This window comes from Crocodylus siamensis, chromosome 5, assembly GCF_052110815.1.
Source record: "Crocodylus siamensis isolate JL-2025a chromosome 5, ASM5211081v1, whole genome shotgun sequence".
NCBI lineage: Eukaryota > Metazoa > Chordata > Crocodylia > Crocodylidae > Crocodylus > Crocodylus siamensis.
The window spans coordinates 144251722-144265027 of NC_143399.1; the positions used below are offsets into that span (position 1 = coordinate 144251722).

General features: G+C 41.3%; 1 protein-coding gene across 3 annotated transcripts in view; it reads left to right on the forward strand.

Annotated features, from left to right (window-relative positions):
* Positions 1 to 13306, forward strand: part of ZNF385D (zinc finger protein 385D) — a 739383-nt gene that overhangs the window by 279488 nt on the left and 446589 nt on the right. The window lies entirely within an intron of this gene.

Below are 13306 nucleotides of genomic sequence, written 5' to 3' on the forward strand. Positions count from 1 at the left end.
TAAACAGAATTGAGAGGATGTTACTGACAGAATTGCCAGCTACCCTGCTTTGTGACTTATCACTATTCCTCTAGCAAGACAAAGACAAATGAACAACATGTACTGGAACATCCCAAAGAACTTCAGAATTTAGTAGCTCAACAAGACTAGGGACAGACATTACAGATAAATCGGTTTAAGTGATCAGAAACTATTTTAAACCTGTAACAGAACAGATGTTCAGTGCACACAAACCAGTTTGTAAATGGCTGTAACTAATTAGAGATAAACCTCATTGAATATAGTATCAGACTTAACTGATTTGGCTCAGACTGGTTTATGCAATGTCTGTCCCAGACCCCTTCCTGGTTTAAATTAAACCAGAGTCCCTCAGCATCCCAGGGGCTTTGCAGTTCTGGGAGGGGCTCTGTGCTCCAGAGAGCTGGGCTGCCACCACCCCTCTGCTTCCTACATGGAGCTCCAGCAGAGACTGCACATACAGCAGTGTCTGCCTGGCTTCCTCCTGCTCCCTCTCCTCCCTCCTCACCACTCCCTGCTCAAGCAGGGATCCCACCCCCAGCCTTACACAGAGAACTATCAGCATTAGCTAGCATACCACAGGCTGGCTACTAGGCTAGTGTGACGCTTCGGTCCCTGATTTGATTTGGCGGAGATTCAGTCCAATTCAGTGGCTGAATCTCAGAATCCAAATCAAATCAGAGAACCCTTTAATCTCTCTGAATCAAATTGGAACCTGGAGAGATTTGGAAAGACTTGGAGATTTGGGCATAGAGACAGCTTAAAATTTTTTTTTTACATACCTCTGTGTAGCAGTGGCTCATGAACGCTGCGAAGCTGGGGTGCATGGAGTGTCCCACAGGAGTGCAAGGAGCATGCTTGGCAGCAGACCCGGAAATGAACCAGAAGCACTTCCAGTCCACTTCTGGGTCTGCCGGGGAACACGGGGGAGCCCCCCATGCCCCTCCAGCTTGGCAACTGGTACCTCCTGGGTCTGGGGGGGGCACCCGGGGTCCCCCTGTGGACAATTGCTGAGCTGGGAGAGGTTCGGGGGGGCCCTATGTGCTCCCTGGCAGACCTGGAAGTGGACTGTGCACATGGAGGGCCCCCCCAACTCCTGTGGGGCGATCCATGCACATCAGCATCGCAGTGAATGTGAGCCACACCTGTTAACTCAAGGTATGTAGAAAAAACTTTTAAACCTGTATCTGTATCCAAATCGCTGATTCTCCAAATCAGCATCAAATCTTCAGATTCAGATTTGACCAAATCAAATCAGGGACAGTGACCTGAATCACTGAATTGAATCACTGTCCCTGATTCCGGCTGAATCCAAATCTGAATTGAATAGGACCCACTTTGCACACCCCTACTGGCTATGGTCTGTGCTGTAGGAGACAGGACAAAGGCAGATGGGACTTGGTCAGTTAATGGCTTTTTGGAGCTGATCAACAGGTAGCTGGTAATGTCCCTTTGTTCCTTCCTTGGAAAAAGTTATTTAAGAAGAGATTGAACTAATGAGAGAGGCTTTGTTTTGTTTGGTGGGCTGATAAATACTAACAACTCCCCGTGTAACTCATGTTCTCTTATCAACAGCGAGGGGGGAGGGGAACCCCTTCCTAATCCAAGGGTCCTGCCAGTGCCTGGCCATGCCCCCGACCCCTCAGCTCAGCACTGTGCAAGGGAAGGGAGGACAGCTTTAACGCCCCCTGGTTTCTAGCCTGAGCCACTGCAAGCATGTGCCTTCACTTCTGGAATGAAAAGGGAATGTCTGTTTACCTCTAAATTGGTCCAAGCTTTGCAGGTTTGACTAACCTGCAAAGATTGAATCAATTCAGCCTGAGGCTTTTTGAATGTCTGTCCCTAGCCCTTGTGTCTCAGATTTTCTGATGTGGCATTTTTGCAGCCAAGTTCTCCTGACTGATACTTTCTTTTTACACCTTTTATATGCATTATTCTTGCTATCTGCCTAAACAAAAAATAGTTGGTTCTCTTTATATTTTCCTAAATTATTTCACTATAAGACAGATCATAGTTTTACCTAGGATATTGATTATGCAAGCAAATTGAATAGCTGGCTGTGCCAAAGTGTACAGTGCTGGATCTTATCTCCCAGGAACGCTGTAAGAGTGACATTTTAAGAATAAATAAAAAGCATGGTAAATAGTTACTTTTTTGTCAATTTCTGTTTATAGATTCATAGACACTAGGGCTGGAAGGGACCTTGGAAGATCGAGTCCAGCCCCCTACCCCAGGGGCAGGAAGTCAGCAGGGATCGTAGGATCCCAGTAAGATAAACATCCAAATGTCTCTTGAAGGCATTTGAAGTAGATGCTTGAACCACCTCTGGCAGCAGGCTATTCCAAACGTTGGGGGCTCGGACAGTAAAGAAGTTGAAATGGTCATGGACGAGTTTGTGACCATTCAACCTTGTCATCCCTTGGGGTGCTCTGATGAACAGACATTCCCCCAGATCCTGGTAAGCACCATTGATAAACTTACAGGTGGCCATCGTATCACCCCTGAGCCTGCGCTTTTCCAGGCTGAACAGTCCCATGGCTCTCAGCCTCTTGTCGTAAGGTCTGTTTTCCTGACCTCTGATCGTGTGTGGCTCTCCTCTGGACTCTCTCAAGCTTCTCCATATCCATTTTTGAATTGTGGAGCCCAAAACTGGATGCAGTACTGCAGCTGCGGCCTCACCAAGGCCGAGTACAATGGGAGAATGACGTCCTGGGATATTATAGCAAAACTTCAGATATAAAAAAACCAAACTATAACTGGATTTCTTGTAGACAGTTAGTCATTGTCATTGTCTTTCTTTTTTTGTCTTTTAACTGTAAAGTACCATTTTCTTATTTTAGTAATCAGTGATTATAAAGGGTTTTTTTTTTTTGGCTTTCCTACCTGCTTGCCTGCCTGTTGGACTGCTGGTGAGCCAGGATTTCTGGGTTCTTAGTAGCTCTGAATTCCAGGGTCATTGCTTCTTCATAACCCAAGTTCTTAGCTGCCTATGTGACAGACTATTCTGGAATCAGGGCTCTCAGTAAAACTAGGTGGAGAAGAATTTGGTTTTATAGAGAATTTCAGAATTTGTTTTCCCTGTGTACATCAGAATGATACCAAGTTTTGAAATCTCTAAATTGTTCACGAAACACAATAGCTATACCATTATCAGCTGAATTCTTGAGCACTTTAGAATTTCCCCAGTTAGTTAAAAATCACCTACTAATTCCTAGAGTTCTTTTGGAGGCTTCCAGTTCAGATGTAGTTCATCTGCCTTTGTCTTGGAAAAGGAAAAGTGACATATTACAAAATAGAATGATAGAATTATCCATCAGTAACATCCACTCAATCTTGTTTATGCCTCTTAAAAAAAAATCTAGACAATGAAATCTAGATGTAAAGCTGGTTGTTTGTAAGTTAAATGCACATTAATCCTTGGCCTTATAGTTGTAGTACCACGACACTTCATCTTATGTCTCACCTCCTTCTGACAACTTGATTCACAATTAGACTAAAGACACTCTGTTGGTTCTTGTTCTGAATATTGCTTTGAATTCAAGCACCTTTTTTAGTTCCTAAGCTTTGGGATGTTTAGTTTTCCTATTAATTTGGGGTTCTGTGCTTGCCTTTCAACATGAGCACAAATAGGCCTGTTTTTCTCTTTTAAGATGAGCACCCCTGCCTTGTGAGAATAAGCTACCGAGTTCTGGCAGGCTTATCTTTCAGTTTTCACAGAATAATTGAATGTAGCTGTTCATGGTTGTCCTGAAAGGAAAATGTTTCATGCCACCAGAAAATCAGTTAGAAACATTTTTTCATTCTTTCCCATCTTAAAAATAATGTCATAAGTATACAATCTGTTCTGTTTTCAAAAGTATGTAAATAATCCTTTCACAAGCTTTATGGGATAAATATATTAGTTGCCATATATTTGCCAGCAGGTATTGCATCACATACATCTGAGTGAATTTGTGACATGGCAACTACACACTTGTTTGTGATTGGAAATGCTAATTTCCAAACTTTTATATTACCAGTCATATGTTACTTATATACAGGGAACTTGTACAACACCTAGTGTTCTCCTTTCACAGGCAAAAATTCTAGTTGTCTAAAGATATTACTGTAGATATCTTACCGACTCATTCCAGGGACTTGGGTGTCAGGACTACCGTTCATCTTCAATGTTCCTAGCCAGTTCTCCCATCACATGCCCAAACAATGTGCACAGTATATTTTATAAAGCGGCAATGAAAGTAGTCTGTAAATATGTGAGGAAGTTTATGTTAGTAAATAGTTTTACACTCGTAATTTGTATTGTAATTGGTGTTCTGTAAAATTTACCCAGCCACCCAATATGAAAACAAAGTGGCAGTTCTGTTACTTCATACCATCACTTTAAATTATTTATTGTATGCATAGATTGCAATTGGCTGGATAGCATTTTGTGATGCTTTTTTTATGCCAGACAGATGCATAAAATAAATTGTTCTGTGCAGCGTTATAACTACTCTCAGAGTAAACAAACATAATAAATCAAAATAATATGACAATTATTTTTAGAACAAGTGTGTAGTTGTCTTGTAGAGATTGAAATGAAGAAAAGAGCATAATTCTCTTCCCATTAAAATCATTGGCAAAACTTCCATAAAAGTTTGGTCTAAAGGACAACTCAAATGGTTTTTAAAGGTTCTGTGAAAAGATGTTGAAAAATGACAGCATTTATTCAACAGATTCCCTTCCTGTGAATACAAGAAGCTATAGCTCTTAATGTTAGTGACAAAATGAATTTTTTGTCTTGCTTTTTGTTTCTGCTAGGTCAGCAGTGCCCAACATAGGTGAGTAAGGGCCCTTCTACAAGTGCAGGTAAAGGTGCAATAGGATTTAATGTGTGATCCAGACATCTGCACCTCTTGCCATGCTACATGTGCTTGGCAGGAGGCATGACTGTGTGGGTTGCACATTAGATCCCATCCTGACTTACTGTTAGTGCAGGGGGAACCTGACACCAGGCTCCCCTGTATTGGCAAGAAGCAGGCTCCATTGGCTGACAGCCTGGGTAAGCTGACAGGGCTCCCAGCTGTGGGGATGCATCATGCACTCCCATGGCTGGGAGCCCCATCAGTTGACCTGGGCTCCCAGCTGCAGGGATGTCCCAAGGGTCCCCGTGACAGGGAGACTGCAGTTGCTACAGTCTCCCAGCTGTGGCAGGGGGGACCACAGCTGCTACTATTTCCCAGCTGCAGGGGGCTCCACATACCCTACAGCTAGGAGATCACAGAAGCTGCAGTCTCTTAGCCATAGGGGTGCATGGGCCTCCCCATTGCTGGGAGTCCTGTCAGATGAGAGCTGTCCCAGCTGGGAGTTCCAATCAGTTGATGGTGCTCCCAGTCACATGTTCAATTTATGGTGTGATAGGAGGCAGCTACAAAGTTGTTATGCATATTTTATGGAATAATTTTGTAGTTTATTTCTCATCTTATCACACCATTGATTAATTGATTGAATGTGTGGCTGTGTGATCTCTTAAGGCATGATTAACTGGTTAATCACGCCTTAAGTGTAACATGTAGATGGGCCCTGGGTGAGTTGGATTCTGTCCCTTCTTCATCAATAGAATAGTTTAGTAAAAGGTTTAACTTGGCTAATATTGCTCAAAATCATTGAAAACACAGGTGAAGGTTGTTTATGAATCATAGTGCTTCTTTGTAGATAGTGGAATTGCACAGGTTTTAAAGAGGCTTACAGAATTCTTTAACTCTTCAGAACGTTATCTTTTTCACAGTTCCTTCCTCTTCATTTTAGAACTTCAACCTTTTCTGGCATGCAAGCTTTGGATTTCCTTTTTATGTGTACTAGACAAATGAAGACTTCAGGTCACATTTTGGTTGCTGGATAACAAGTTGAGAATTCTGAGTAAAGAATCCAATCAAAGCAGTGGGAGAATATTTGTGAAATTTACATGGTAGGAAAATTACATATCCACGGAGCAGTTACAGAAAAATAACCCCAGACTCATTATGGAAATCAGTGCACTTTGATTGGTTAATAAAGGCTTTCAGGCAATCAGGGTAAAGGGACCAATATCCTTCACGTTTTCTTTCTTTTCTTTTCTTTTGTTTAAAGTAACCTGACCATGCAAATCAGACATCTACTGTCAATCAGAACATGGGAAACTGGATAACTTATGAAAAACTCTAATGGTGATGCTTAAAAAACTATAACAACCCCTGTGATCAGCAATGATAGATGCATCTTTTCTGAAACTTTAAAAAGTCATATTGAGGTCAATACAAGCATGGAGAATTTCAGTCTAAATGTTTGGCAAAATTATAAACAAAAAAAGCTTCTTGGATTATAATAGGAAGTGGTCAAAAATCTGCCTACACCTACCTGAGTCATCTCATGAGCGAAGTTAAAATTTATCTGTTCCTTTAGCCAGTGGCCTATAAAAAGAGTGATATGGTTACTGTTAAACCTAGTTGCATTTTTCCAATACAATCATGATCATGAGGTACCCGTTTACAGCTGGATTGGTTGTGGTAAGACATTGGCAGGAGCCCATAGAAAGTCTCCAATTCATGCTTTTGGATCAGATCCATGTGAGATGTCTTAGTAATTCTACCAATACAAGCCATGCTAGAAAATGTAGATATCCTTAGTTATAAGCATCAGCTCCACCTATTTTATTATATTAATAGTAGTACAGTTTCCATCTTTGCCATGAATTCAATTCATTCAACACATCTGCAGACTTGAAATGACCCTTAGTGTTGGATGAGTTCTCAGCTAAAAACAAATAATAAAAATCAAAGCCCAAAAAAAAAAAAGAACCAACCCCACAACCTTTTCCATTGGTTCCCTATTCTTATACCTGGAAAAATTGCCCTGACATGAGAACTGAAGCAGAAACTCCAAATAACTGGGAGTGAGGTAGAGAGGAATGTAAAATTGGCTTACAGGCATATTTAATACAGCTGTTTCCATTCATTGGTGTTTCACTGGAAATTGTACCCGTCTGTGCTTGCACAGCTGCTCAAACACAGAATAGTTCCAGGTTGCCAAAGAACAGAAGGACCTAATTATCTAGTCTATAACTAGAAGGCAGGGCATGATTATCAAGAATCTCATTAAAAGGGTGCTTGCTTAGCATACGGATTCCATGGTTCATGGGGTAACTTGTGTACTTTGGAAGGTTCATGCTGCTGTAGAAATTTAGAAAGAAACTAATCCCAAAGTTTCATTTTTCCCAATGCCTGGCAAGTGCTATTAGACTTGGTGATCTAGAATTGCATTGTAATTTTCCCTTGCATACTTAGGGTTATTTTTGTCTTAAAATTTCACATACAAGATCAGAAAATGCTAGCTTTGTTCTGCAAACAATTTTGAATGAAAAAGTATATTTTAATATTTTTGCCAAAAGGGAACCAACATTTTGGGGCTTTCAGAGACATTTTTGGGGACCATTTTAGTATTAGAAAATGAGGCAGTACACCTTTGGGTGTCTGCCACTTTAAGGGCTTAAGCAGGCTACAGGCCACCCTGCAGGTAGGAGCAGACTCAAGCAGGCAGTTGCATGGCACCTAGGAGGCTGCTTGATTGGTGAAGGGCTGGGCAGCCTGAGTCTAAGACCAGGTGCTGAGAGCACAGCCAGCCAGTTGTGGCTGGGGAGCTGAAGTATGAACATCACCTGAACTGAGCACTGCTGCTCCCAGACACCTGAAGGTCAGGGTAGGAACTATAGAGATGGAGGAGATCCTGGGTAAGACCTGAAACTGCACCCTGCTGGGATTGGATAGTGTGGCGGGTGGCTGTGCAAGGGTAGTCTGCAGGAAAGGCAAGGATGGGGTGCCTGATAGCCTCATCCCCCACCACCTGGTGAGTTACCTGCAGAGGTCAGGGTCCAAGCATATCAACAGACACCTGAGGCACAAGGGATGTAAGGCCCAGAGGCCCCAGTGAGGGGGGCGCAGAAAGGCCAAGGTACGTCTGATGATACCTGAGGCCAGTTGTGGGCTGGAGACTGAGTGCAGCCCAGCAAAGAGGCCGGGGCAATTGGAAGTAAAGTTGGATGCCATTTCTGAGGTGTGGGACAGGGTGCAGGGACAGAGCCATGGTATCAGGGCATTAAATGTGTAGCCTTCCACCTAGAAATAACTATTAATTCCAACAAAGGCATGACAGATGAGTCAGGTGGGTGGGCCAATGAATTCTTATGAAAAAGAAAAGTTAAATGGATGTATTTTCACTAGATGTATCTAGATCACTGTACTATTCCTACTATATTTTATTGAAGCTACTGTTAACATTCAGTTTCTGTACATGCATGTTTCTAAAACCCTAGATAGAACTGTAATACAAGCTTCATCTTATGTTCTTTCCCTATTCTCTATTATCATTTATTTCTGTAATATGGATTTTGAAAAGTAAAAAATTGCATATTCTATGAACCAAATAAGCCTCTCTAGAACTAAGATATGAAGGGCCTTGATATACAACATGTTCCAAAGCTATTCTTTTACTTTTGTGCTCTGATAACTTGTTTTGTTTCTTTTTTGTTTCTTTTTAAAGACAGAAAAGCTTCCTTGTTAAGACAACTTTATGGTGTTGGAAACTTTTGTTTTAGTGTAAACAGGTTCAAAGAGCTTAAGATTTATTGACTGAATGAGCCTACCCTTATTTATTTCAGCTGATCATCTAGCCCACTTCTGCCTTCCATTTAGTGAATCTTGTTTGGCTAACTTTAGGTGTCCATGCAAAGTGATTTAATAGGAAATTAAGTTAAAAATAGGTTGTGTGGGAGGGAGTGAAAAATGGAGGCCTAATAGTATATCAAAACCAGTGGAACTAACCATACTAATCAACTTCATTATTCCAGATGTGTCATGTGCTGTGCCAGATGTTGCTGCTAAGAAATAATGCTTGTATGGGGTCATGTGCTATGTGGGAGAAGTGAATTTTGTATATAATCATTGCAATTATATCAATAGATATAAAAGGCAGAAATAAATGTGTGAAAAGGAATCTCTTGAGCAAATCTAGTAAGCATATGGAGGACAAAATTGCTTTAGCAATCAAGTTCTAGAAATGGGATTTCATTTTTAATTGAAAAAGGTAAAGTTGTGTTTATCTTCAGCATGTGGGTCTGGTAGTGCAAAAGAATATAGGTATAAAACTGAAAGATCTAAAAGGCATATACTAAATCAATATGTAAATTAACCAGGATTGTCTCTTGATCTTATTAATACTAATGAAGAATACATGTCAAGCAAAATACATTTCTTATATTTATAATACAAGGTAAATTTGGACTTTATAGACTAACCAGAGTCAATATATGCATATAATATGTGTGTGTGTGTATACACAGACACACAAACATATATACACACACACACACACACACACAGTGTGTGTATGTGTGTGTGTATAACAAAGTAACAATTTATGTGTGTGCGTGCTATATATAGCACAAGTTTATGAACTGCAGCTCACTCTATCAGATGCTGTCAATCTATACACAATGATATTTGTAAGTGTGATAGAAAAACAAAAGGTCCCCCCCCAATTTAAGATCTAATTTTAATCAGTTACCTTTTTCATACTATAGAAATGAAGGACTTTTTCCATATTCATAATACTGCAACACATTTACCACCTCATTTCAGACCAGTTTTTGCGTATGTCATGTCTAAAGAGATAATGGGAAAGCGAAATACTCCAACACCAGAAGACAAGTAAAATTAACCCCTCGTAATTCTCTTTAAATAAACATTTTAGTTGCCAAATATTAACGTGGTTAGTATTGGTGTCTGTGTAAACAGATTTAGTCAGTGCATAAAAGGGAAGAGTACAACTTGGGCCAGATACAGACATTACACACAAACTGGTAAGTGATCAGAAACCAGTCTAAACCTGTAACAAAACAAGTAGATTTTTTTTAAAAATGGCAGAACTCAGTCTAAGATAGACCTGGATCAATGCAGTGTCAGACTTAAGCAAGTCGAATTAAACTGGTCTGTTGAACTTCTGTACCAGATCTCTTCCTGTCTCAAGTTAGGTCGTTGTCTGCTGCCATCCCAGGCTGCTTTGTGTGTCCCCACAAATCCCATTTGCAGGGCAGCATGCTGGAACTTGGTCCACTCCAGTCCCAGCCCCACCATCTATCAGCAACTGAGGAGAGGGAAATCCTGGTATTTGTGTCTGTGGCCCTGCATGACAAAGCAGTGAGAGGAGGGGGGACTGCTCCCCCCATGCTGGGACACAGAGGCAGGGACACAGACACAGCCAGGCAGTGGGGAGAGGGGAATGCTGGAATCTGTGTCTGGGAGGGCCAGGGCTGGGTCTATGTGGCAGAGCCCTCCACCCTTCTGCAGCTGCTGCTGCCAGCTGGTGTGGCCTGATCCAGCACAGCTGGGAGGGACCCGCTCTGCCACTCATCCCTGCTGTTGCCTGCCTGCCATAGCTGATAGCCAGCCAATGGTAGGAAGCAGGTCTGGGGTGAAGGACAGCCCTTTGGCAATCAGGGTAGCCAGCAGCTGGCTGCACTCAATATTCTCTGGCAGCCTGCTGAGAGATGCAGGAGCACCCCCAATCTTCTGGCCTTGGCCAGTGCTGGCAGGCTGTGTACTCTCCCCTCTTCCAAAGGGTAAACTTACGCTCTTTCCAATCTGTCTCAGGCTTTTTGAATGGCTGTTCCTAGCTTTGAGGTCTGAAAAGTATTTACAGCACTTGATTCCAAACTCCAAGTACACAGAGAATACATTGCCAACTATCAGAGCTAACTAGTGTACCATGGATCTTGGAGCAATATTTAACACTGGGATCGGTTATAGGAGTAAAAAAGGAATGAGCTCTAAAATATGCTTTGTTTCCAAACCTAAGTAAATAGCAAACTGTGTGTGAGTTGGAACCCTGGTAATAATTGTTCACCTTGCAATTTAAGACTTCTACAAATCAAAGACAATATCAAAAGTAACAATGTTTCTTACCTACAGTAGAACCCAATTAGACAAAAATTGTAGTTTACGTGCTAGCCATTGGATTACGTTAGCTGCATCCAGATGAGTCATTTGCATCACAATGCTGTGAACTGGTCACAGTGGGAGTGTCTACACAAGATGCTTACTGGGCATTAGCTTCATAACACTGCGTAGTAGCATGGCAGTTAAAAACTGTGCTAATAACCTACTTCGCAGTGTTATGAAGCTAATGTGCAGTAAGCATCACAAAATAACTATGCACTGGTGTTACTGAGCAGTAACTACTTACTGTGCACTTAGTATTTTATTAAACAAGTACTAAACTAAATGCACAGTATCGAAGGTGTGTTCACAAATGTGCAGACGTGCCCAGTGGGATGCATATCTACATATTATTTCTCTGTATAGATTTTATAACTGTATTGCAACTAATTTAGAAACATTGTGAGCACATGGATCTTTTGAGGCTCAGGCCAGCTTCTGTCCTCAGCTCTTCTATAACTTTAAACAGTATCTTTTTACTAACAGATGCTTCCAGTGAATGTATGTAATGAGAAGACATTTAGGCCTATAATACAATTAGCCAATTGTGTCACTGTTTGTTCGACAGAAACACAGCTGCAAATGACATCTCTGGATGCAGCTAAAATTGATGGGACACCTCACAGAGTAAGTTGCTATTTAACCTGAGCAAGGGTGGTGGAATCTGGCCCTTATATATGTTGGGTCATAGTCACAGCATAATTCAACTTCCTTTGTAGCCTGCTTTCTATCACTCATGCCTTGTTATGGACACAGAGAATAATGACTGCAACTTAATCACTGTTTGACTGGGACTCAAATAGCTGAGATTTATGTTGGAAGGTTTGTTCTATTTGTGGTCTGTTGTGAATGCCAGCATGAGACCAGTCCAAAAATATTAACATTATTGACCAATATTCAGGTGAATGCTATTCCTAGTTCTTATCACTTGCCACAAAAATGCTTCGGGACAGTTTATGAACCCCTCACTCACATTGGAGAGCTATTATTCATATAAGCAGTCCCATTAACTTCTGTGGAACTAGTTTGAATCATTGCTCACAGATAGGGTGTTCCTAATCTGGCCCTCTGTGGTTTGTACCATTTGCCCATTATGAGCTTAACAGTTGAAATTCAAAAAAGATTTCACAGGTCTCATTACTATTGCATTTATTTTCACTGCTCTCTTCTCTAGAATAAGGACCTCCTCCCCACTTCCCAACTCACACACATACACACACAGAGTTCAGAGTAGAGCTCTCCGGATGGCCTGGTGAGTTGATCATGCTAGCGGGTGCATCTGTTCACTCAGGCTGGAGGGTTCAGGTTCAATGCAGATTATATCAGCATGTGGGGAGGGAAGAACTGTGTTTTGTAGGGGATTCCGCTGAATATCCTGGCAGAATTTAATTTTATCCCTGCCTGTGTATGTTGTGCAGAAGTTCATATAATCCTAGCTTTAGTTTTGCAGAAATTAAGTAAATGAAGAAGAAAGGAAATAAATATGTGGAAGCAGCCACTGATGACCTGGCAAAAATAATTTTACCTGACATTTTCCCTTGTGCAGTACTGTGGCATAACTGACTACAGTATTCTACAGCCTGATCTAAGTGAATGGAAAGGTTCCCATTGATTTCTATGGAGTTTGGATCTGACCCTTAATAAGTAACTGCGGAATAAAATACTGAGGCAATTGAGAAGGCAGAAAAATGTTTCTCTCTCTGTGAGCTGATTCCAGCACATGCCAATTTTGTAAATACACATAAAACCTTTGTAAAGCACAGAACAAGGAGAGAGGCACCAGGATGGTTTATCAAAGAAGCAGAAAAGGAAGAGAAATGGAAACCGTGAATAGTACCGTGCAAAATCCTACAGACAACTGAATTTGGTATCAACACAAAAGAATGCCAGCATTACAGCAATAGCTTAAAGCCATGCACAGCACAGCAAAGGAGCATAAGTATGAAGGCACCCCTGGTCTTTTAGCACAGTAGCACATATATAGGCTTGCCTTGTCTCTGGAAAATCTCTAAGTATGTTATATGGTAAATTGAAAAAAATAACTTAGACCCTCATTGTGCCTACCCTGTCTGGCTCAGATCCATCTCATGTTAATCACATTGCTAAATATATGCATGCATCTGTATATTCTGCAGTTACAGAACAGTTTGAAACTTGAAAGCTTGAAACTCATCAACACTAATGGATGCTCTCAAAAGTTGGAGCACGGCCAAAATATTGGTCCTTTGAAAAGGAGAGATGGAAGTTAGGAGTGAGACTCGTCAAATAGACTATACTCTTAG